The following is a 24,755-nucleotide window of genomic DNA, read 5'->3' as shown; positions in this document are numbered from 1 at the left end:
AGGGATGGGGACACAGGTGTGTATGTGTGCACATGATGTGTGTGTACACATGTGTGTATGTAACATAACATGTCTGGGTTACATTCTGACTGGCATTCACATAGACAACCCTCTACAGTGAAGTCTCCATTCACAGCAGATAAGACAGGTGTGGAAAATGTCCCTGTAACATGTAAAATCTTACAACGAGTCATCTTACAGAACCAGTGGGGGCTCCCTCTGCCGCTGCTGCCTCCACTCCTCCACTCCAAAACCCTCCAGGCTGGCTACAGTTCCGGAGACAGCCAGGTCCCTAAATTCCAGGCTGGCTGTAGTTTAGGAGATGGCTGGGTCCCTAAATCCTTAAAATTTGTCACTAGTTCCATCCTTGACATTTCCATCTGCTAAGACTATGTCAGCTTATAGAAACAGAGGCTTGCATTCACCAAAGGGAGATTACAACCACCTCATCTGGGCTGTCATCCTAGGTACCACTCTCTGGGTGTTGAAAGTGGCTCCTTCCAACCAAGTCAGTTGTTACAGTTGTTTCAATACATACCAAACCTCAAAAGCCCAGGAATGCCCACAGCTGTGCACACCCATAGCCAAACACATCTCTCCATGCAGGTACTTCTTCCCAACTTCTTACTGGCTCCACTGCCAGAGTGGCTGGAGCTGGCATCTGGCTTATCAGACCTCTTCTCTTTCCTCTCCTGCTTTGACCTTATAGAGTCACATGAACTGCTTGGAACCACTAGCCTCAGGCAGTCAGAAACAACTGTTTGTCTTCCTTCATGGCAAAGATCAGGACAGATTTCTGATTGCTATTTCTACTATAATGAGACTCAGCCCTACCATCTTTCTGGATGACTCCTTTGAGTATCCACTGCTTACCTTTTATCACCTTATAATGATTCCTTCCCATATAAAGAGGAATAATAGCTTCTGACTGGTGACAGGGGCAACAGACCCAATAAATATTTCATTTAACATTTTGTAGAAATAACACAGTATCCATGAGCTACCAAGACCCGGATTTTAATTTAATTTTAGAACCAAAATTTATTTTAATTTAATTTTTACTTTTTAAATTTTTAGTTTTTTTGCGGGGGGGGGTGGTAGGTCACTAAGTTTATCTATTTATTTATTACTTTCAGTGGAGGTACCAGGGATTGAACCCAGGACTTCATGCATGCCAGGCAGGTGCTCTACCACTGAGGTATACCCTCTCCTCTACTAAAATTTATTTTAAAAGGTAGAGTTGCCTGCTTTGGTTCTTGGGAGTACAATAAGCAGACATTGATATGTGCTGAAGTTAACAACAAGAATTATTGAACTGAGAAGTGTAAGCTGCCCTGATTTATACCTCAATCAATAATTACCTTGATGTTAAGTAAAAGCAAGCACCAATATATGTATCCTTTTTCCCATGCTGAGACAAACGTCAGATAGATAGATAGATAGACAGACAGACAGATAGGTAGGTAGGTAGATAGAATTTTAATAGAATACCAGAATTTGTAAAAGCTTAAATTACAAAAATTAAAGCCTACCTATGGTATTCTCCATCTCCTCATTATTTCCCTCTGCCATCCTTAATCTACAAGGGCACCTGTTTTATGCAGACAGTGTTATTTGCTCCCAATGAGGCATCAGGTTTAGAAACAGCAGAGACATCTGACCCACCCTTGGCTCTTAGACTGTTTAATATCAAAGGGCTCTGTCTCTCAACATGTCTTCCAAAAGTGAAAAGCAGTGACAACAATAGAGCACATAACTGACTACATTTGGTTGTTCTAAGAAAAACATAATCCATCTCGGAAACACTGTCACTCTCCCAAAGTCCACCTGCATCTTGCACCTGGAAAATACATACTCACTAGCTCAGACAGATGTTGCTGATGGCTAATAATGCTTTTCTATATATTATTAGTAGTATAAAACTGCTGTTAACTAAATCACTGCTACCATGCATTTAGCTCTTGGCATTTACCATGCTAGCTCTGGCCCTGTACAAGGATTATTTCATTTATTTTTCACTTAACCCCATAAAGTTGATATTATTGGTCTTTTTTCATAAATGAAAAAGAAATCTCATTCCTGGGAGTGTTGCTGCTGGCAATGGTGGTTGCTGACAGCTCCCAGCTCCCCTTCTTTGGGAACTGCCCTCTGCAGAAGGGAGTGGCTTCACTCAAGGTTACAACCCTTCCTGTAGGCAGCCTTTATGCAATGACTGGTGGATGTAGGGGAGTATCAAGGTCTGGACCTTTTGCCTCAAGAAAGGACCCTCTGATGATCCCAAGGACTGGCTGAAATCTCTCTTGCAATTGCAGGGCAGTTCAATTTCTCCTTCTGCCAAATCCTGCTTCCCTCACTCCCTCAAAGATGATGTTCTCTTTCCTAGAGAACTCAACCTGAAACAACAGTTCTCATAAAAAATTATTTGATGGTTTTTCTCTTTCCCTTCCATCCCAAGTGTCAGCAAGGTTCTACATGCAAGGAGATTTAGATTTACAAAGCTGTGGTGTATCAACCATTCCTCCTTGGGTAACTTATCAAGGGGCCAACATCAATTCTGGGATAAATTCCAGGTGGAAGATCAAGCTTCCAGATCCCCACATCCTTACTCTAGTCACCCTCTAAGCAGTCCTGATTTGAACCTTCTCCAATTCTGCAAACATATCTGGGAAGGCTTGGCATCAAAAGTCAGTGAAAGCTCCTAACCACTTCTCCTGACCTTCCTGTAAGACAATGATTTTATTACATCTTAAAGCCCAGAATTTCATTGTACATCAGCAGAAAATTGATAGCCTAATTTGAAGCTCCTCCCCTAATGATAAAAGGAAGGATCTTGTAATCTTTGAAGTTTTTATTTTGTTTTTCCAAGTTTGGATTGTTACCTCTCTTCTCCCCATCCAAAAGAAATAAAATGTGTGAACAGTTTAATGAGAAAAATCTAAGTGAAATTCTAATGATCAACTGATACCCTTTTTCTAGCTTGTAAAGCAGAAATAAGCAAGAGATATGGTCAGTAAAGGAAGATATATTTACTTACATGATAGTGAATCATTAAAAAGTGTTAATCAGTTCCCTACTAATAACCTCAAGTACCTAGAGAAGCAACTGTTAGGACAAGATCTAAGACAAGCTATATATCAAACTAATCTCTTTCCCAAAACCAGTGGAGGCAGAGGACTTTTTTTTAACACATTTTTTGTCATGGAGTTTTTTCCTTCTTCTTTTTATCTTTCTTTTCCTCTTTTAAAAGAATATTCCCTCAGCTAGGGAGGAAAGGAAACTCATTTTTCTGCTGACTGGCTTATGCACAACTGGAAATTATAAAAGAAATTGCTGTATCATTGATGTAGGAAGAAAACAGGAAGACAATTTTCATCCCAAAATGAGCCCTCTCAGCTGAAGCTCCCTTTGTAGTTGATGACCACATGCTTTCCATCTCGGCATGGGGCCAATTTTATTAAAATCCTATAGCAACAGCTTCTTTTTCAAACAAAACTCAAAAAAAGGCAATTTATGATGAATTTCCCTTAAGTTGCTCATGGTCATGTGCTTGCCACCTTCGACCATTCCAACAGAAAAGAGATCTTGCCTCACTGGGCAAAGTCTGAACATTATTCTTGTGATCAAAAGCATTTGTTGAGCCCTCAGGTAATGCTCAAGCAAAGAGGCAGATGCGCATCAAAGTACAGAAAAACTGGGGATCCCACTCTTAGTACATCACTTCCCTAAACAAAAAGAGAAAACTCCGTAGGACCTGCAGTAAACTCTGCCAGAAAACCCAGCTATTATGCTGGAGAATGACAGAAAAACATAAAAGATGCCTAATTTCGAGAAGACTGACTCAGAAAGAAGTAGAATTTGAGGAGTTACAGGAAGGAAGAAGAGAGGTAAAAAGGGTAGTGAAGGAGAAATACTAGTAACACAAAAAGAAGATGATGGCAGAAGAAAAGGAAAGAAAGGAGAAAAGAAAAGAGAGAAGTGGACACTGGTTCATTATTTACTCTGTAAATTGGAGATCAGTTCCATTAACCCCAAGGGAGAGCCTTGATCTAGAAAACCACCAAGAACAGAAGTAATCAATAAACTAAAGATAGTTTTAAAACACTTAACTGCATTAGTACCAAGTAACTAGAGAATTTTAGGGCATAAATGATGAAAATTAACTTGCCTTTAAAAAATAAAGTGTTTAAACTTCTCCAAGAATATATAAGGCATTTAGAAATCAAACACAAATTCTGGAGTAGAAATTCTATACACTTCAGTAACAATAGTCCTGTCCAAGAGATGCTTCCTAGCGACTGAGCTGTTAATATTGAAAGGCACCGTAACGGTCAGCTTCTCCAGCACTATTTAATCCAGACTGGATTCTTTCCACCTCTATTACATACTGAACAAATAGATACTCAACATTTCTAAGTATACTGGTTTTTCATTTTCATCTTTGCTCTACCTACAATAACTTCATTTAATTCTTCTGCTCTGAAAATACATACATACAAACATACAACTGTCATTGGTCAACCCTTTGTACCAGCTAAGATAATCTCACAAGGGCTGGATGGCTGTTGAGGTTAATAAACTGGGTTACAATCTCTTGCGGCAATTCTTCCTGCCAGGCTCCAACAGTGTTGCCAGTGATGAGGAAGCAGAGCAGGACTCCCAGTCCAGTATTACAAAGGAGGCTTCTATAGTCCTCAATTTCTTGCTTAAATTCCCCTTTAGTAACTCTGATTCAACAGTAGTCTGGAAGTGTATATTAAATATTGAAAGCATACAGCTGACACAAAATGCATAGTCAAGTCATAAAATCTGCCCTTTCAGGTTAAACCTGAGCTGAAAACTGAATGGAATACTCAAGGTTCTCATTGTAAGAGTAGAAACACTTGACTATTCTCATTTGATCTTAAGATACCCTCGAGTCTACTGATGAACTATTACCAAAAAGGACAACCAATCCATCTCCAAATCTCTGTAGGCCTTTGGTCTCTCTCTGAAGTTAATTCTGAAAAACTAGATAGAACCTAGAACGAAAGTATTTTTAGTGAACATTAGTGAATTTCTTCTTCAAAAACAGTGTGATATCTCCCGGGCAAGGGTAGATCTCAGGATACAATATTTGGCCATTTAAAAATGTGAACAATTCCATTAATAGGTGATTAGTTACACTGCGTAAGGAAATGATAATACTTTCAGGTAAAGAAATTGTGTATTCCTGATTAAAACGATGGTATAAACAACGCTCTCAATATGTAATTAAGTGAATAAAATCAGGTTGTGAAATAACCACAATATAATCTCCCTCATTTCTGTTTGAAAAATCACTATATATACATAGAAAAATATCTGAACAGTTCCGAATGTTTCAAAATGTTAACAGTTTAACAGTGATTATTCTCTAAAAATGTGATCGTGCCTGTATTTTTTTATTTTCTTCTTTATATTTTCTATTACATTTTATATATATTCTATACCTTTCTGCTGTCATCATGTATATTGCTTTTAAAATGAAACTATAAAATGATTTCCATTTTGGAATAAAAAGAAATGGGGTATTCTTAACTTATTTTTAAAAATTCCATGTGCTTTCAAGATGATGTTTTTATAAAAGAGGAATTTCCCTCTTCAGATTTTGTGTCAGTTGTACATCTTTCCCAGACACTATCATCAAACAGTACTTCTAGTTTCCACAGATATGCTGTTACATGCTACTTACGCAGATGGGAAGGAAGCTGAAATAGAGATGGCTTAGTATATGAAAAATATTATATGCAAATGAGAACGATCAAATCAAACATAATGGAAACCTGTGTTACATCTTATCACACTGACTTGCTCACATGGAGACAAAAGTTGAGACTTCGAAAACAGCATCAAACGTAGATTACTACCCCCTCACAGTTTTGAGAAGCCTTGCTCCAACTCACTTGATTCCATCAACTGCCAAAATATTGTGCTCCTAAAATGCCACCACCAAATATTCATTTGGGCTATCAAAATCTCCCAGGGATCAGGGAGCTTGAGAGTATGCTGGGTATTCTTACATTAACACATTCAAGTTTATTAAAATATTATAGTAAGTCAATTTAATAAAATATCTTCGTTTCAAACTCAGAGGTTCGACAATTTCATTCAAAAGTGTAGGCAAGAGAACAAGCAGGGCAGGAGAGTTCCTTGGAAATACTTTGGATGGGAAATGAAGTCTGATCTTGGGTATAAGGGGATTGGGAAGAAATAGACTCAAGGAGGCAGGAGAGAACATAGAAAGGGTGATAAGAATGGTTAAAGATGAACCCCACAGTTTCCCCAGGCTCTATCCTATCCTCATAGCTGTATTAAACTAATCAAAGAAAATCAGGCCACTTGACTCTTTGAATCGGATTTTACTTTATCATATACCTAGCCAGAATCACTATCTTCAAATAATTTAAAGTAGAAAAAGAAATACTGAATTTCTTCAACTGGTTGCTTAAGACTGAATACACTCAAGTAAATCCAATGCAATGAATAGAAAGTGAAAAAAATTTATAACCTTTTCTTGGAATGGAAGGGAAAGGGGTCTATACCACGCCAAATAATTGGCTTGACTAGATTTTTCCTGCCTGAGATGACCCACAACTTGGATGTCATGAAGACACAGCCTCTCTGTTTCTTTCCTGTACTTGGAGAAGGAACGTTCCATTCCACGCAATTCATGAATTTTAAAAAACCATGAACCTTCCTTCACATTCCAGAGGAACACAAACGTTTTCCTGTCAGAGAGCTGTTTTCAGCATAAATGCTCAAGTGATTGCAATGGTGACAGGGAAAGGCCTTTTCAGACTAAGTCTTTGTTCTGAGCTGGCTGGAGGCTCCAGGACTAGGTCAGTCTGGACATATGGTTGGGCACAGAGAGTAAGGACTGAATTTACCAACCACCAACTGCCATAACGGCCTTGTCCCTGGAAAATGGCCAACTGTTGAGCCAACTGCCAGTGCTACCATGTTGTCATTAGACAATGGTCCAACAGAAAATTACTAGACCACAGAAGACCACTGGCTCCCCCTTGTGGCAGAGCACAATGGCTAAGTCCAGCCACTTTTCCATTAGAAAGACATCCCTGAATTCCATGAACAAAGGATGAAGGCAATTTCTGAAGCAATCCTATCAACCCATTTGAATACTGGCCTTTATCTATACACTTCTAGAGAGCTACTATCTACAGGGTTCTAATTTCAATGACAAAAACCATATCACTTGAATTCATAAACTGTCCAATGACTCCCCACTGCCCTTAAAATTAATTTCCAAAATCACTGCCATGGGTTGTAAACCCCAAAGGATGTATTTCCTGCCCACCTCTCCAGCTATCTCAATTATCACCGTCCCCTCACTTTAACTCTCTCCCTTCAATATTTTCACACTGGATTTCTGCCTCTGTTAGGAATAATTCTGACTTCCTCTCCCTACCTTCACCTCATTTCATGACTAAATCCTATGCACGTATTAAGATTAAACTTAAGTATCACCTCCTCAGGGAAGCCTTTCTTGATCCCCTTAACAAGATCTCCTTGTTCAGTCTGGATTTAGCACCCTGCATTTCCTTATTTAAGTAACCATAACACTCAATCATAATTGCTTATTTAATGTCTATCTTGCCCATTAAAAGATGTTCTCTATGAGGGCAGATACTGTGCTCGCCACTCACTTCTGTATCTTTCACACCCAACACAGGGACTATATTTACTGAGAGAATGTGCTTGAAGAAACAAATTCTAGAATAGAAAAAGAGGGCTGACACATTATTGTGTGCACAAGGCATTAGTTACATATTTGTGTATCTGTCATTTCATTTAATCTTCATTTAATACAACCAAGGAAAGTACTATTATCTTCAATTTATTTTAGTGTTTATTTTAGTGGTATTTATTTTAGGTGGTATTTTTGTTCTTCCATTTTAAAAGAGATATTTCAAAATGAGATATTCAGTTTCTTTTGTTTTTAATTGAAGTATAGTCAGTTACAATGTGTCAATTTCTGGTGTACAGCATAATGTTTCAGTCATACATATGCATACATACATTCATTTTCATATTCTTTTTCATTATAGGTTACTAGAAGATATTGAATATAGTTCCCTGTGCTACACATAAGAAATTTGTTTTTTAACTTTTATATATAGTTATTAATATTTGCAAATCTCGAATTTCCAATTTATCCCTTCCCACTCCCCTTCCCCTCTAGTAACCATAGAATAGTTTATGGTTTAAGAGGGGTTCTCAGGATCCATTGATGACCTACTGAATCAGAATTTGGGAGTGATGTGGGGGATTTTTAAAGGCTCTTCCATGTGATTCTCATATGATCGATCCACAAACCAGCATTTGGGAACCACTGCCTTAAGATGACAAACTGTTAAAGCTGCATATGTTTCTGAGGCCCAACTTAATTTACACCAAGAATCAATTTGAGTTACATAAATGTTATGCAAAACTCTTGGCCAAATTCTTTTTCCGGGATCTAAGAAAGACTTTTCAACACTCAGTGTGAAATTTATGATTTTCCTCATCTAGGGGAAAAACATGAAATTTTCAGGCTATGACTACTGAAAAATTTACATTGTATGTGTGCATTTTTTTTGACAGTTACATTTCACATCTTGTAATGAATGGAACAGGTAGTACAATGCTTTCAGATAGTTTAAGAAATCTGTCCAAATGCATATCTCTGCTATTTAATTTTGCTACTGATGTACAGAGAAAGACTTGCCTGTTGAAACTGTCTCAGTGATACTGCTTTCTGATTACATGCCATCACTGCCAAGTATCTGTGCTCCAAGAGCAGTTACAAAATCAGTTAGAACAACTGCCCACCTGAAGTAACGGCTGTTGTAGGCAAAACCCTTATGCCCTACTTTCTACTCTACTTACTCTTCCAAAGCAAAAAGATAGAAGGTGCTGTTATTCAATTTTAGCTATCCTAAAATTTTCACTTCATAGCATGTTTTAAATGAACCAATATTGGGATTAACACAGACGGGACTTCCAATTATTGGCCAGCCCCTAAAAGAATATTTCACACAGGCCCAGCCTGAGGCCCTCAAGGCAGCTATGTCTATCCAGGTCAAGCTCACACATGGCATCTGTCTCCCTGGCATTCCCTACTTGGGGATCTATGCCCCCTTTCTACTCTGTGTGATTCTGATGAGGCTGTCAACCCAGGCATCACATCTCCACCATAAGGATAGGAATGAAACCTCTGTTGGCAACAGAGCCTTTCCATCTCCTGGATGAGTGATCACATACACAAAGTAGGCTTATCAAAGAAAATGTGGGTTATACTCAAAGTCAAAAAATAAATAAATGAACTACACTTTTCAGAGAGAACCACTGTTACTCATTTATTGCACATCCCTTTCCATGCACAGACACATGCACACGTGTGCACACAACTGAATATACTGTTTTGAAATCCACTTTTTTCACTTAACAATACATCTTGAGCATTTTCCTATGTGATGAAATATTCTTCTGCAACTTGTTACTTATCATCTGTAACAATATGCCATTACATGGCTGTCCCACCTCATTCCCTACTGTTGGATTTTAGCATTGTTTCTAACTATTATAAATAATGCTGATTGCTCTCTCTGTTTGACCTTCAATTCCAATCCTGTCTTCTCCTGACACAGGACACTATTCTTTTTTTAATTTTTTTATTTTTCAGTTGAAGTATAGTCAGTTTACAATGCTGTGTCAATTCCTGGTATACAGCGTAATGTTTCAGTCAAAAATATACATACATATATTCATTTTCATATATTCTTTTTCATTATAGGTAACTACAAGATATTGAATATTGTTCCCCATGCTATACAGTATAAACTTGTTTATCTATTTTATAGATAGTAGTTAGTATCTGCAAATCTCTACACTAGTCTTAGTCATTTAATATTTTGAAACTGAATTTTAAATCCTTCCTGGAGGGCTGACCCCTACAGTCAGCTCTTTCCAAAGAAGGAACACTCAGGTTTGAAGGGAAGGGGAGTTTCAGTCAACCATAATCGACCCCCAGATTCCTCCTTCAGTAGAAGTGAAGGAGATGAAACATTCTTACAGAACAAACAGAACCTTGGCTTTTTTTAGGGTGACAAGATGGGTGTAAAGAAAAGGAGTATATTACAGTATAGTATACAAATTTCCTTTTTCCTTTTTACCTTTAATGAAGACGGGGAACAACTTTAGTCTATTTTAGAATACAAGGGCTAACCTTCTTATGTGTTCCTGCTACATTTACCCTAAGATTAATCATTTTTCTGTTGAGTTTTCTAAATTCTCCCACATCTGACCCCTGCTCTTTCTAGGCTGTGCAAGGGTACCATCTTGTGGCTGATACAGAAGATAATCGAAAGACACATGGCTTTCTAGTACTGTGAAGGAATGAGAAACACCACGTTAAGTGTGACTGCAAGCCCCTCTTTAAGGGAATGTTTGCTTCTACAGTAATAGAATATACACATCATAGTTTATTGATTTTTTTTAAGTGCAACATAAAGCGAATAATGCTCAGAGAGTTTCCTCTCCCCAACTGATAACATTCTGGCATAGTAGGAAAGTATCAGAACCTTCTAGAATACTTGAGAGAGGAAAAATGACTACGTGAGTATTTAGCTCTCTTGTTGTAACAGTTAAGTCATTCACAAGAAACTCTGGAGTAATAAAAAGATCACAGGAGCAGGAGGTAAAATAATCAGCCTCCGGTCCTAGCTACATGAGTTTCAGTGGCCTTGGGTCACTTAACCTCTCAATCTCTGATTCTTTATCTGGGAGGGAGAGAGTACCTGAGCTGTGGGCTTCACAGGGATGCTGAGGTCACATCACATATGGGAAAGGTGCTGAAATCTGCTAAAACACCAAACAGAACCCACTTTCCTCTAACTTAGTTCCATGTAGCCTCTCCACGTGAAGAATGTACAGAGTATACCTACTATATGCCAACACTGGCTGAGATTTGAACTTAAAAGTCAATGGAAAGTATAATTATTTTTCAAAATAAGTGCATTTCAGACATGCTATTCTGTTTACCATATACAAACTCACTCTAATAAGATTTTCTGAAAAATGTACTGCAGGGAATAAAGAGAAGAATCAGAGAAAAAGACTGAGTACAAAAAAGAAAGGGCAAGCAAAAAACCAATTTAAATAAACATTGATTACAAAAAAACAATTTAAAAAAAAACACAAACAGAATATAAAGCCTTATTGCTGTTCAGCTAGATTAGCAATCTGGATTTTTAAAAAGAATAATTTAGCCTTGTTCTTTAAATATTCTCAGACATGATCCCAGTGGAAGAAAGAAATCCCTGAAGGAGGAGCAAAGTTTTTCTGTCAGAAGAAGATGTTAAGAGGAAAAGGTATCAGTAGGGAAAGGTTCAGAAAGAAAAAGTAATCCATTTTTTTAGGTGTCAGGTATCTAAAAAATTAGGAGGCTCCAAGGAGAGTTTTCAGAAGCTGAAGAAAGTTTTTCTAGGTAAAGGCTCTGAAAAAGCAATGGATTACAACGTCCAGTTTAAAATGTTGGATCTATATGCTCTCAAAGCCCAAGAGGAACAGAATAAAACATAAAAGAAAAGACTGAAATATTTCTCTCTCTTTATAATTAAACTTAACAAGCCAAAGGTCCAAACACAAAAACTGAAAAACAAGCAAACTTGATTTTTGCAAGTCCTCTGCAACAAATGACAACAGGATTCATGTGATTTGTTTAGTTCTAATATGCCAAAGGGTACGGATATAAATACACACCTTATAAAAGAAGAAATATGATTTTTAAACTGTATGAAAAAGAAACCTCAACTTTTTGTAATCAAATAAATACAACTTAGTAACTATTAGATACTATTTATTACACAGCAGATGTGAAAAAAAAGTTTCAATGAGAATACTCAATGCTAAAAAGGCTATGTTGAGACGCTCCATCCCTGATAGAAGAGTATACTGATGCAATCTTTCTGAAAAGCAATTTGGCGATGTGCATCAAGATGCTTACAAATATGGGTATTATATGAGTCATTGATTCCACTGCTGGAGGCTGAATAGTGCTATGGATAAGAAGGCAGGCTCTGAGCCAGGTCACCTGAAATTGTCTTCCAGCTCCACTGATTACGAGGAAACAACTGGGCAGGAAATTGCCTGGTCTCTTCGTGTCTCAGATTCCTCATCCATAAAGTGGGGTAATAATGCTACCTATTTCACAAAATGTGTGTGAAGATTATTACTAGTAAATGTATGCCATCTAGAATATTTCTGGTACATCATGAGATGGTATTAATATTACTCTTGTTATTTTCATTATTAGAAGAATCTAGCAATAACCTGGAAGTTGCATTCATTTAGGAAATATGTATTGAGCAATATCTTTAGTTGGGCAATGGAAAAGAAAAGTCATGGTCTCTGACGTAAGGAGCTCATAAAGTAGTTACAAAAAAAAAACAATGCTCTTAGATGGTCATTTCAATAATATTTATAGTGGCAATGATTGGAAATAAGACCAATATTCAAAAATATATGTTTATAAAATAGAAGATTATACAGCATACTGTGGATTATTCTACAGTCAGTAAAACATGTTTATGAGGCTTAATTTCTCCATGTGGTAGGTGGGATACCATAGAGTTATTAAGAGAATCAGAATAGTGATGAATATGAGGCTTTGGAAATAGTAAAAGTAACATACAAATGCTAATTATCATTACTTCTTAGGGTCTTATGAAAGTAATTTTAATGAACATTTACTATGTGACAGATACTATACACAAATAATCTTACCTAATTCTCAATCCAAGGCACAAAGTTTAAAAAATAAAAATACATAATACAAATTAAATTTTAATGTCAGATAAACAATTTTTAGTATGTCCAAAATGCAATATTCATTGCTTTTATCTGAAATATTTGGAATGTACTAATACTAAAAATTTATCTGTTGTTTATCTGACATTAAAATTTAACTTAGCATCTTGTACTTTATCTAGCAATCCTACATCAGTCTTACGAAACAGATAAAATAATTATACATGTGAGAGAAAGACAGAGAGAGGAAAAAACAGAGGCAGAGACAGATAGAGTCACAGACAGAAACAGTCTGTCAATTCAGTTTTGGTTGGTGCAGTGGGAGATTACCCAGCATTCCTACTATGGATGATATATAGGAGGAAGTACTAAATCAAGAGGCAGAATGAGAAAGGTAGATATTATTACCTGGTTCTTACTGCTGTGTTACTGTTATTAAAAATGTTACAATTTCTCAGAATACATTAAGCCCAAATTCAAATACTAAACATAAAAATATGTTGCAAAGCCAAATCTAAATGACTAGGGAATTAGCAGTCATTCTGGAAGACCGACAACATCAGTTCCTTCTTTTAATGCAAATTATCTAGAGATAGAAGGGTAAACATGTCAATATGTGTAAATGCTTATAAGCTGTTTTGAGTTGATGAGATTTCAGGATCTGGGAGCTAAACCTCAAGGCACTTCATTTCCATTGGGTGGTGGCAGCTGACTTGTTTTCTGCTATTTCAATGGACCCTGAAATTATCATAACTATTTGCTTCACTTCAGTGTGCACCATCCCTTCCCATTTGCAATCGGCACCACTGGAGGAGTAAACTGTTAATTCACAATGACCCTGCTGACGACAGAGGCATTTTCAAACATCTTTTTGCTCTTGGAGAAAAGATGTCACTTCACTTTTGCAAAAGGTGTGTACATAAAAATGGCTGAAGTTTAGTACTTGTTACAGTATACTGCAAATGGTGGAAGCCTGTGTGTGTGTGTTTCTATGTCTTTTAACACAGATATCAATCCAAAAAAAGGAGGTCTTAGCTAGGGGAAGATACAGTGAAAGGGTCCCAGATGGCCTAGGCTCCAGTATCAGCTCTGCAGTATCTAGCTGTGTGACCTTCCATCAGTTCCTTACTCTTTCTGAACCTCATTTTCGCTATCTGTAGCCTGACATCATTATACGCTCTACTCCCCAGGAGTATTTTAAGACAAGGTTTCAAACCTAGAAGGTGTCCTGGCAATATGCTACTATGATAAGAAAGATTATAGCTGGTTCAAAGTGAAATGATTTTGGAAATTAAGGACGCAAACTTCCCATCTGGGAAGTCAGATGGTAAGACGATATTCTGTTAAAGACAACAGTATTTTCAAAAGCACCAAAGGAGGTGAGAATTTCAGAGCTTCAGAGCTTGAAGACAAAGGTTTCTATCAGTGCATCTCACACTTTTATGTGATTAGAATCATCTGGGGAACTACTGTTAAACATGCAAATTTCTAGACCACAGAGTAGAGATTGTAAGTCAGTAGGACTGAAGTTAGCTAAGGAATCTGGGTGATTCAGAGGCAGGAGGTCCACTTAGGACATTTTTGAGAAACATCAGTCTTTACAAATCAAATATAAACATGTAGTTAAGATTTTTTAAGACAATAAAGTGAAAAGAAAATGGCAGAAAGCAGACTTGATTACATATAAAGTTCTGAGACAGAAGAGACAAGACCCTTCTAAGAGCTAGGCAAGAAAGGATTCACAGCAATGTCTGATCTCTCAAAACATCTCTAAAGTTGATCTATAAGAGCCAGATGGCGAAGATAATGGAGGAAAAAGGACAAACCCAGGAGTCTAAGAAGCCATATAATACTGGAAGAAAAACATGGGAAGATGGGCAGAAATGGCTACAGGATACAAGGATGGTAACATTGTTGGGGCCTACAAAGAAGGAAGAGATTCAGGAAAGTCACTGGTCTAAGGAAAAAAACACTTTCATCAGAAAAGACATTAAGAGCCAGGTGAGTGAGAAAACAGGAAAACTGTGAGTATCCTTACATTTATAAGAAAATTATTTACAATGTTCAAGGAAAGTTTGTTGGCAGGAAATAAAAATATGTTCAACATGAAATTATCTTCTCAAACTATCCTACAAGAATTTTAGAACAGGAGATAAGGAACTATTTTGAAAAGCATAAAGAATAAATGATATGGTTATTGCTTGCAGCATTTTCTATGACCATCAAATCTGTCCACTGCCGGCCTGGTTTGGAATCTAGTTAAGGAGGCCTATATGGCATCATCTTTGTATCCCCAGTGTGTGCCATACAGTCTGGCATATAATAGGCATTAACTGGATGGGTGGGTGGATGGATGGATGGATGGATGGATAGAAGGATAGATGGATGAATAGATGGATGGGTCGGTGAAGCAGATTAACATAGGAAAAGTCAAGGGAAGAGTTGCATGTTCACATAGTATTCACCAAACTTCACAAGCTTCGTTCTCTACTTTTCTTAGCCTGCGCGCTAAGTCGTTGTCACAAGACTCAGGCATATTTGAGTACTAATACCTGCTGACAGTCATGCATGAACCTCTGACTGAGGAATGTTTGTCTTCCTAAAGGAAGTATGTCTTGATTCCTTTTACTTCATGTACCAGCTATCTACCTGTTGTTCCTCAGCTCCACATACACTTCCTTCCAACTATTCTGTATTGCTGGGGCATGGTATCTACAAACTAAATTTCCCAGACTCTCTTACCAGCTGGATATCTGCTATATTTTGGCAAGAGAAAGAACCATTATTTCTTTCTTATACTCCTTTGCTTCTGCTAGTGTTTCTGGAAGTAGCAGTGTCCCATTAGTGATCCGAGCTTCTCTTGTAACTACCCTTCTTTGGTAGTTCCAGCTCTGGCCAAGGAGACAGTCCTCTACAGTCATAGCCATTGACTGGTAGAACCCCTAGAAGCCAGCTCTTGGGCTTTTATAAAAACTCCTCTTCCCTTTTATTCCCCCAGTCCCTAGAGCTAACAGCCATTTCCTACAAATACTCATCTCTGAGAATCACTCTTTCTTCTTTTTGCTTCTCAAGCTCCCTTGCTTTTTCTCTTTTTTTCTTCCATCCCTTCCAACACCCATAAGACCAAGATTTGTGTTAAATTCCCTCTGTTTGAAACTTCTATTTGAAACAGAAGAGTTTTCTGTTTTTCTGACAATACTCTGATACATATGGTAAAATCAGGGTAAACAAGATTACACTAGGTTAGTGAAAGCACAGATTAGAGAACATTTTATATGTTCCATAAGAATTCAGAATAGAATCTAAAATCAAATTGGAGAATTAGATTATTATTTAATAGCATACACAGGGGATAAATTACCTCCCCCTGATCCTAGAATACCTCCTAGCTTATATTACCTTATTATTATTTTTATTTATAACCTCTCTATTTTTTTACACAGATCTGTAAGAACCTCCTCCTCATGGAAGCCTCTCTGATTACCCCAGCTAAATTTGATCTTACTTACTCTGAATTCTTTTGGTTCTTTGGTTCTCTCATTTCTAGAGTACTTCTATAAGTAAGTTACTAATCAGTGTCTTTCCCTAAATCACTCTCTAAGACTGAGTGATCATCAGATTTCTCAGAAAAATATGTACAGATACCAGGACACTACTCCCACTCCTAACCTCCTGAATCAGAATTTCTGGAGTAAGGGGTGGGAGAGATGGGGTAGAAATGGCATATATAATATTCCTCAGATAATAAACCCCTCAAGGTCAGGGCCCTTCCATTTCTTATGTAGCTTTTACTGTGCCTAACACAGTTTAAGCAGAAGCAATAAAAATTTGTCCATTTTTCCAAACAATTAAGTGAAGATTCCCAGGAAGACCAGGTGGTGTCACTACTGCCTAATTAATATTTCTGGCCCAATGAAAAGCATCTCTAGCAAAATTTGACCTTCCCTGGACTCAGTGATTCCATATTTGTATCCATCTTTCCATTAGCTTCCTTTCCTGAGAGAGAACTACATAAACCTAGTCATGAATATAGACGGCAAAACCTTAACAGTGCAAATAATCCGAGTTCTCTAGGGAAAGGAAGGAAATGATGGTCTGTCCTGAGGCTGCTAGGCTTCACAGGAGGAAACAAGAACTAAAAAGAGCAGAAGTAAGCCTCTTGCTGGCCTGAGGCCTGAGATTTCACTGCATTAGGTTGTCATTAGCATTCCGAAGAGCAAACTTAAGAAACAAATACTTAATGAGCTTGCAAGAAAAACTAAACTCCAAACAGACTGCACTTTTATTCACCTTTTGCAATCCTATTAGTTGTTAATAACATTTGGAGTTGTTATTTGAAATTTTAATTTTCCTTTTATGTCTATCACTTTCACATTATTGACTTAAATAAGTTCTGACTCCTGGATGAGCAAACCTCTTTAGGTTTACCATGAGCTATTTATTATGTTACTTTTCAGAACCCTCACCTATGACAGAAACTGTTCAGTAATTAATTCTAGTTAATAACAGGTTGAGAACACCATGTTTTCCAAAAGCAGCTTCCATATAAGCTCAGGCCTGGCTATATTTTAACATTTCTGAATTTCGATTCTCCAGTTGCATTAAAAATTCATTAAGATGGTTGAAAAGAAGTAAATTCTAGATTTATGGGTCCAATAGGGGCCTTCAAAGGTCCCTTATAACCTTTCTCAGGTAACATCATGCCTTGATCTTCTCCATGTGAGCATCTATCTCCAGAAAAGTAGATTTCCTGGATAACTTGTCCTTTCTTCATATTTATTGACCACAAAATTACTCTGTTCAGAGGCTTAAATTTCAATGAAGAGGCAAGTATTAAGAGGTAGGCTGGGATTTCAAAATGTAGAATAAACAAGATTATACTGTATAGCACAGGGAAATAAATACAAGATCTTGTGGTAGCTCACAGCGAAAAAAAATTTAACAATGAATATATGTATGTTCATGTATAACTGAAAAATTGTGCTCTACACTGGAATTTGACACAACATTGTAAAATGACTATAACTCAATAAAAATGTTAAAAGAGGTAAATGGATTTCCAGTTGTAAAAATGAGCCCTCTCCTTATCCTTCATTAGCTGGGTGGTCTGGTCTTAGGGCAACCCTAAATCCCTAAATACCCCTAGACGCCTTTCCTTCAAGACTTACCCCGCCAAATATGCAGTGAACTACCCCCATTTTCCCACTGAACAGCTAGATTCTACTTACATTTTATAATAATCTGCTGGAGGAGTTTGTGTGTCCTTGGCTGCCCATCAGTCACTTCACTTACAGGGCATCAAGCTAGTCCCCATCTGTTCCCCACTTAGTACTGAAGAAGCTGTGCCCTTTTGGGGTTAACTAGTTACTTCCCAGCACGCTGTTCAGAGATTGTGTCAATAATATTTACAAATTTTCCTCCCACTCATTTTGTGGGACGCACACTGGTGATGAATGCCAAGCTGCTGGATCTAGATGAATTTTGGGTTTCAGTCATAGAGGAGGGTTCTTTTGAAATAATAGCAATGCTGCAGGAAAAAAAATTAGCAGCAAGCAGCTTTTTAGGCAATACTCTTGATTTAGCCAGGGCTCACTCTCATTGTAAAAGAACTTTCTAGAGACTCCATATGAAGGTAAAAGTTAATTTTCTAAGTTGTCAATATCAGCTTTGTGTTCTTTAACAAGGATTATTACCCATGGTCAAGTGTTTGCCAATGGCATTGAAATTCACTCCCCACCCCCACCCCCCCATTCTTTCTTGTATTTCTGGTCTTTGAAAAAAGAAAAGAAAAGAAAAGCCGCTCTCTCCTTCATTCCCCAAACAGCAAGATGTCACACACTGTCTTACTTCCACACCTAAATCACTGTCTGCCAGCTTCCTGCACGTCCAAAGGCTAGGTAATGACTGCCTTTCTTTGTGACAAGTTTATTACACGAGCTGGTTAATATCTATAAAATCGTCTGACCTGCCCTGACTCCCTGACACAGCCCTGGTGTCCAAAGCATATCAGATAAAAGACTTTCCATTCCTTAATATCCAAATTGGGAACCTAAGCCTCATTGAGAGATTGTTGTGCAACACTGGGTTATAAGTGTCATTGTCACAATTTCAAGTCACCCGTCAACATTCAGCTGCTCCAATTTCATCATGTTGCCCTGCAGAGGGCGAGAAACCAAGGGCAGATGCATCAGCCTTTTAGAAAACACTTGTAAAATGACAACAGAATGAGAGATTTTGAAGCGTGTTTCAAATTTCTAAATAAAGGAAAATCTCCTGACACACATCAGGGACAGTTTATTGTTCCCAATGAACTCATGGCAGCTAGGGTACCATCTGTTGCAGTTTGACAGCAAGACTGTTTCTGCAACCTCTTGCATTTTCTGTATTCAGTTTCTCCTCAGCTTCCCTTTGCAAATAAAAATTTCAGGGATTTCCAAAAGTCCAAAGATAGAAAGAAGTTGCTTGCAACCTGATTCCCAAAAGCTGCATTTTCCAAGCCACATAGATGTTAGATTTTTTCACGGACTTCAGACCTCACATGGGATTCTAGAAAATAGTTATTTTTCCTGCTTTGTAAGGCTCACCTCTTTCCTAAATCCATCCAGAGAGCCTCAAAGTCTTTTAATTTCCTGTAGTACTTATCATTTGTAACACTTACTGGCCACATAAAATGCTTCAGGGTGCAGAGAAACCTTAAGACAACCTACCCCTATTCCCATCTGATGCTGGTATCTTCCCTGTCTCCCCATTCAGGGACCAACTAGTAATATACCACCACCCCTGGGGATAAGGAATTGACTCCTTCCTTACATGCTTTGCTATTATTGATCTTTTTATTGCAACAACTTATATACACAGTAGAAAATTAAAGGAGAAAAAAACAGAGAGAGAGAGAGACAGAGAGACAGAGAGAGACAGAGGCAGAGAATAAAAATAAACTCTTCCCATAATCACCACACTCAGAAAAAATGTGGATCATCAAAGAGTATTAGAGTGCTATCCCATAAAAATAATAAAATTATTTACATAAATATATACTATAGGGTTGTAATAAATATTTTTTTCTGGCTAAATCTCTGTGGGTAACCATGAAATTTTTTTAAGATAAAGTATTAGAAATAGAATTAATCAAAAATTTAAGATGTCCAATAACAGTAATCACAATACTATTAATATTAATGACAAATATTCCTTAAGCATACTGTATGTCAGGTACTCTGTCACATACTTTAAATTCACAACAATTTTAGGAGATGAATATTGTAGCATTCTAATTTTTAAAAAGAAGAAATTGAGCCTTGGAAACTTACCTGAACTCTCTCAATAAGTGTGCTAAAAAAAATGACAAATCAGGGATTCAAATCCACGTCTATTTCTACAAATCATGCTCTTTCCATTCTATACACAAAGAAGGATTCCCTCACTGTGCTACAACGAATAAATGACTAGTGTTCTTAGTAAAACAACTCAAGGTTAGTGAACTAAAGGATGTCATATTGGGAAGAGCCAAAAAGTCCTTAAATTCAACCCTCAACTGAACACTCACAAGTGCTCCCCTCAAAACAAACTCCCTCTCAGACATTTCACTTTTGGACTACTCTAACAATCAGAAAGTTCATTTTTATTTTACACGGGCAATTATCTCCTTTTAGCCACCAACCATCACTCTAGGTCTAGACCCCAAGGACATAGACATTATCCCTCCTCCCCAGTGATGTGACAGTCCTTTGCACATGTCATCCACTCCCTGTGCCCTACTCAGGGCTTTTCCAAGCCTAGGGTTCCTTTAACTTTTCTTCCTAACTTAGACCATTGAGTGTCCTCATCACTGGGAAGACTTCTGCTGATCATTATTCAGGCTGCATATCTTTCAACAAAGCCAGGCACCAGCTGAGACACTAGATGGGCCATGATTTGAGACTAAGGAGCATGATCCAAAGCTCTACTCTACACTCACCCTAACAACGCCCATAACCAAGCCTTGGCAGGATCCTCAGAGGAGACAGAGCTTAGAAGTTGGGTTCTGCCTTTGAAACCATAAAACTCTGGAAGAAACCATAAAACTGTAGAAGAATACATAGGTGATAAGCTTCTTGACATCAGCCTTGGCAATGACTTTTTGGATCTGATTCCAAAAGCAAAGGCGACAAAAGCAAAAATAAACAGGTGGGAATACAACAAACTAGGTGAGGAAAAGGGGGTGGGAGTACCATCCGTTGTTGATTAAAAAAGGACTTGCACATACAAAATCAAAGAAAGCACTTAAGCCAACTGAGGTGCCAAAGCCTGTTCAGTCTGCCTGAACTCTGATAGAATGATGCAACAGCTACTGAGTACCCACCCTGAGCTGGATCTTTTATATGCATTCCTTCAATCATTATGAAAACCCTGTGACACAGGTATTACTTATCATCCCCCATATGATTTTCCAGATGATACCACTGAGGCTAGGAGAGGTTCAGTAGCTTGTCCAAAGCTGCATATCTAATAAGGAGTGGAGGTGAGATCCAAACCCAGCGCTGATTCCAAAATCTGTTCTCCTAACAACTACGCTAACCTGCCTCCCTCTAGGTTGCTCATTGGCAATGTCTCTTTCTCTTCAAGGAATCCCTGGATTCCTCTCATATACTAAGGCTGGGGGTGTCAAGGCCTATAGCCCAGAACCCACAGGCTGTGGAGGAAGAAAACTTACCTTGTCTGCAGATCTCATAGCACATAGGGCCACTTCAGGACTTCCACAGGCTGCTGAAACTCAAAAAACCTGTCTATGTAATATGATTCTATAAAGTCTGCATTCCCAAAGACTCTTTGGATCTTGAACTAATTAAAACTCAGAGTTTAGATAAGGATCTAAATCAAAAATAATCAGCTGAGTATACTTCTTGGTCCTAGACCCTGGACTTCTGCCCAGGAATCATGTAAAGCGAGAAAACCACATCATAAAGATGCCTGCATTTAAGGACAGTACACAGACTGCACTGATACCCAAGTGCAGTGAATAAGCAAATGCCCAAGAGTGAACAAAGTTTCAAGTCAATTCAACAATAATTTGTTGAGCATCTACTATATTTCAAGCATTGTTCTGTTTATTCTGCCAGGATCCTTGGAGGGGGGCGGGTACACTGTGGGCCTGGTAAGGCATGGGTCAGTTCATGGTGAAGACAGGCACCATTACCACTTTTGAGCACGCTCACAACATGCGGGTGATGAAATTCAGCGTGAGACCCACCGTCAGGGTCGCCGAAGAGTCCAAGAACCTAGCTGACCTGTCCAAGCTGGTGGAGGGGCTGAAAGACCGGCACCTACTGATCTGCCTGAAAGACCTAAAGGAGAACCACACCTGCATTCACATTAAGAAATCCTACTTAGTCGTGTTTTACCGAGAGACAGCAAGGAGTCGAGCATGCTATGCCTATCCAAGACCCCCAACAAGCACAATCCGCTGTACAGGAAGCCGCGGCCCTTTCCTGACTGCTTGGCAAAGGACACCCACAAGGGCCAGGAGCTCAGGTACGGGGCCTCAGTCAGGCCAAGTATGGGTGGGACATGGCCGAGGCCGGAAAGACGTAGTGCTTTGGGCCCTCAAGCACCAGCCCCAAACCCTCCCTGACGTCCCCAAGGGCGCGCAGTACCTCAGAGAGATGCGGACAGCGTGGCCGCTGGCCTCCACTGGGCCACCAAGCAGGAGGACTGTAGAAGGAGAACGCGCAGGGCATGCGCATCGACGCTCGCGATGTGACGCTGCGTGCGGCTTCGTCTAGGGCGTCCCCACGGCGGGCGCTGCCTCTGCGCCGCGTGCTGACCGCGGGCCGGCAGGGGAGCCCGTCTATCTGTGGAGATCCGGTGTCTGCAACAAGAGGGTGGTGGTGTCCGCGGGGGCATGAACAGGAAGCCAGACCACCTCTCAGCGGAATCTGGGGCGTTCGGCACCCCATGCGTGTCGTGAAGGCCTGTCAACAAGCCCTTTGGCTTCACCGCAGACCTGAGGACCACAGGGGCGGCCAGGCCTTCCACAGGTGCGTCTCTGACCCCTGTCCGACCCTGCTCCCAGGCCCCTTCGACCACTCCAGCGCCCCAGCCAGGTCGTGTGGGAGCCGCGCAAGCCAAAGGCCTGAAGGAAGGCGTCCCAGCCCGGACAGCTTCCACGACAGACTAGACGGCCTCCCTCTGTCCGGGCGGGACTCTTTGCAGCACCTGCGTCCAGCCGCGAGCTCCCGCGGGCGCCTCACGACATCTCGCGAGACTGTCCAGACCGCGGATGGCCCGCCTGAAGGGTTTCCTGGGCCCATCCACTCGCCGCCACCGCCCAACGTGAACGCTTGATGCCGTTTCTTTCCGTATCTATTGCAAGATTTCAGAGGAACGGAAATGCCCTCGCAGCAGATATGTTTTTGGCGGGAGGAGGTGGAACACCTAACACTTTTTTTTCACTTCAGAGGGAAACTCAATGCCCACCCCCCCAAATTTTAAAGTAAACGCATTAAGAGGTTTAATTTGAGTAAATTGCCTATTGTGGATTTTCCCCCAGAGAGGGGGAAAGAACATGTGTCCATTCTCCCTGGACAGAAACTAGGAGGCAGGAAATCTTGTGCCAGGTCACAGTGAGCACTTCCAGCTGTATTACTGCCATTGGAATAATAAATTTGATATAGCGGTGACGAAAAAAAAAAAGTGTCTGGGGCTGAGAGAAGTAAATAGGTAACGTGGCACACAGTAAGTGAATGACTTACACATACTGAAGGTTCCAAGAAAGCATAGAGAAGGGAGTAATTCGCTCTGTGGGGATGAAGGAGGCATTCATTCATTCATTCATTCATTCATTCCATAAACATTTCTGGAATACATACTATATGCTGCAGTGAGCCAAAACCTGGACAAATACATTTCCAGCAAAGAGGTAAAAAGAGACATTTCAGGCAGGGAGACCCTTATACACGTATAAATGCTTGAAAGGATCATGGTGTGTTTGAAGAACTGTAAGACGTTCCAAATTGTGGAGAATAAAATTTGCGGAAGAAAAGCAGCAGATGAGTATGCAATAATTCTGAAGTATACAATAATTCATACTATGTATTGAGAGCAACATTTCATAATATGTATAGGATGCAGTCATTCATGCTATGTGCAGGAAACATCAGTAAATTCTGTGGAGGTTCAGACTCCAGATAGTGCTTGTGTATACTAGGTGCTTGATAAAAGCCTTAAACTGCTAGTAGCCTGTGACCCTTTTGCGAGGGTGGAGTGGAGGTGAAGGGAGGAAGGGAATCACCTTACTCTCCTCAGGCTGGAGGACCCTCAGCTGGGGATGGGCCTTCCCCTCCCAGCAGTCCACCACGGGACAAGATGTAGCATGCCTTCTTCTCCTTATGCTAACTTTCTCACCCTCCCTTAAGTCCCCTAGGAGAAGATTTCAATCAGTCTTTTTCTGAAAGATTCATATATGACCCAAAGAAGTAGAGAGTTAGAGGCAGAAACAGAAATTGTGCCTTAAAAAAAAATAGCTAACATCCTTCTTATTTCTCAGAAGGGAATACGTTGTCTGTATTTGGGAACGTCTAGAAAGAATCTCCACAGTCTTCTTCCCATCCTAAGTCTTCCTCTGTCTCATCTTTCTGTCTTCTCCTCTATTTGGGCCCCAGTCTTCCCCATCTCTCCTTCCCCTTTCTCTCATTCCCCACTATTCCTGCCAGGATGTAGAGTCCTGGTTCCAGCCACTTGTTGAGTCTGGAATATTCTGCAAACTCAGGTTTCAGCCAGATGCCAGTGGCGGCTTTCTCTAATCCCCCTTTTGTAAAACCCTTCTGTAGGGTGCATTCTCCTGTGGAAGGGACATGTGGTGGGGGTGCTTCACCGTCAATGGGCCTGCCTCCAGATTGCCGTCTGACATTCCTTAAAGACAAACCAACTTTGTGAAAGAGTCATTTCTTCCA

General features: G+C 39.4%; 1 protein-coding gene and 1 pseudogene across 3 annotated transcripts in view; one reads left to right on the top strand and one right to left on the bottom strand.

Annotated features, from left to right (window-relative positions):
* The window catches only part of GLIS3 (GLIS family zinc finger 3), a 526,902-nt gene extending 504,234 nt beyond the window's left edge, over positions 1-22,668 (bottom strand). For 2 of the 3 annotated variants that reach the window (XR_012071988.1, XM_072959522.1), the window contains exon 1: positions 22,458-22,668. The gene's annotated coding sequence lies outside the window, so the exon portion shown is untranslated. Of the gene's footprint in view, positions 1-21,517; positions 21,573-22,457 lie in introns of those variants that run through there. The other variant, XM_072959523.1, reaches the window with a different exon arrangement.
* LOC116280174 (elongation factor 2-like) lies at positions 21,966-23,148 on the top strand (annotated as a pseudogene).
* The last annotated feature ends 1,607 nt before the right edge of the window (positions 23,149-24,755 follow it).

Source organism: Vicugna pacos, chromosome 4, assembly GCF_048564905.1.
Source record: "Vicugna pacos chromosome 4, VicPac4, whole genome shotgun sequence".
Taxonomy (NCBI): Eukaryota; Metazoa; Chordata; class Mammalia; order Artiodactyla; family Camelidae; genus Vicugna; species Vicugna pacos.
The sequence above is the reverse complement of the archived record's forward strand: the minus strand, read 5'-3'. Positions and strand labels throughout refer to the sequence as shown.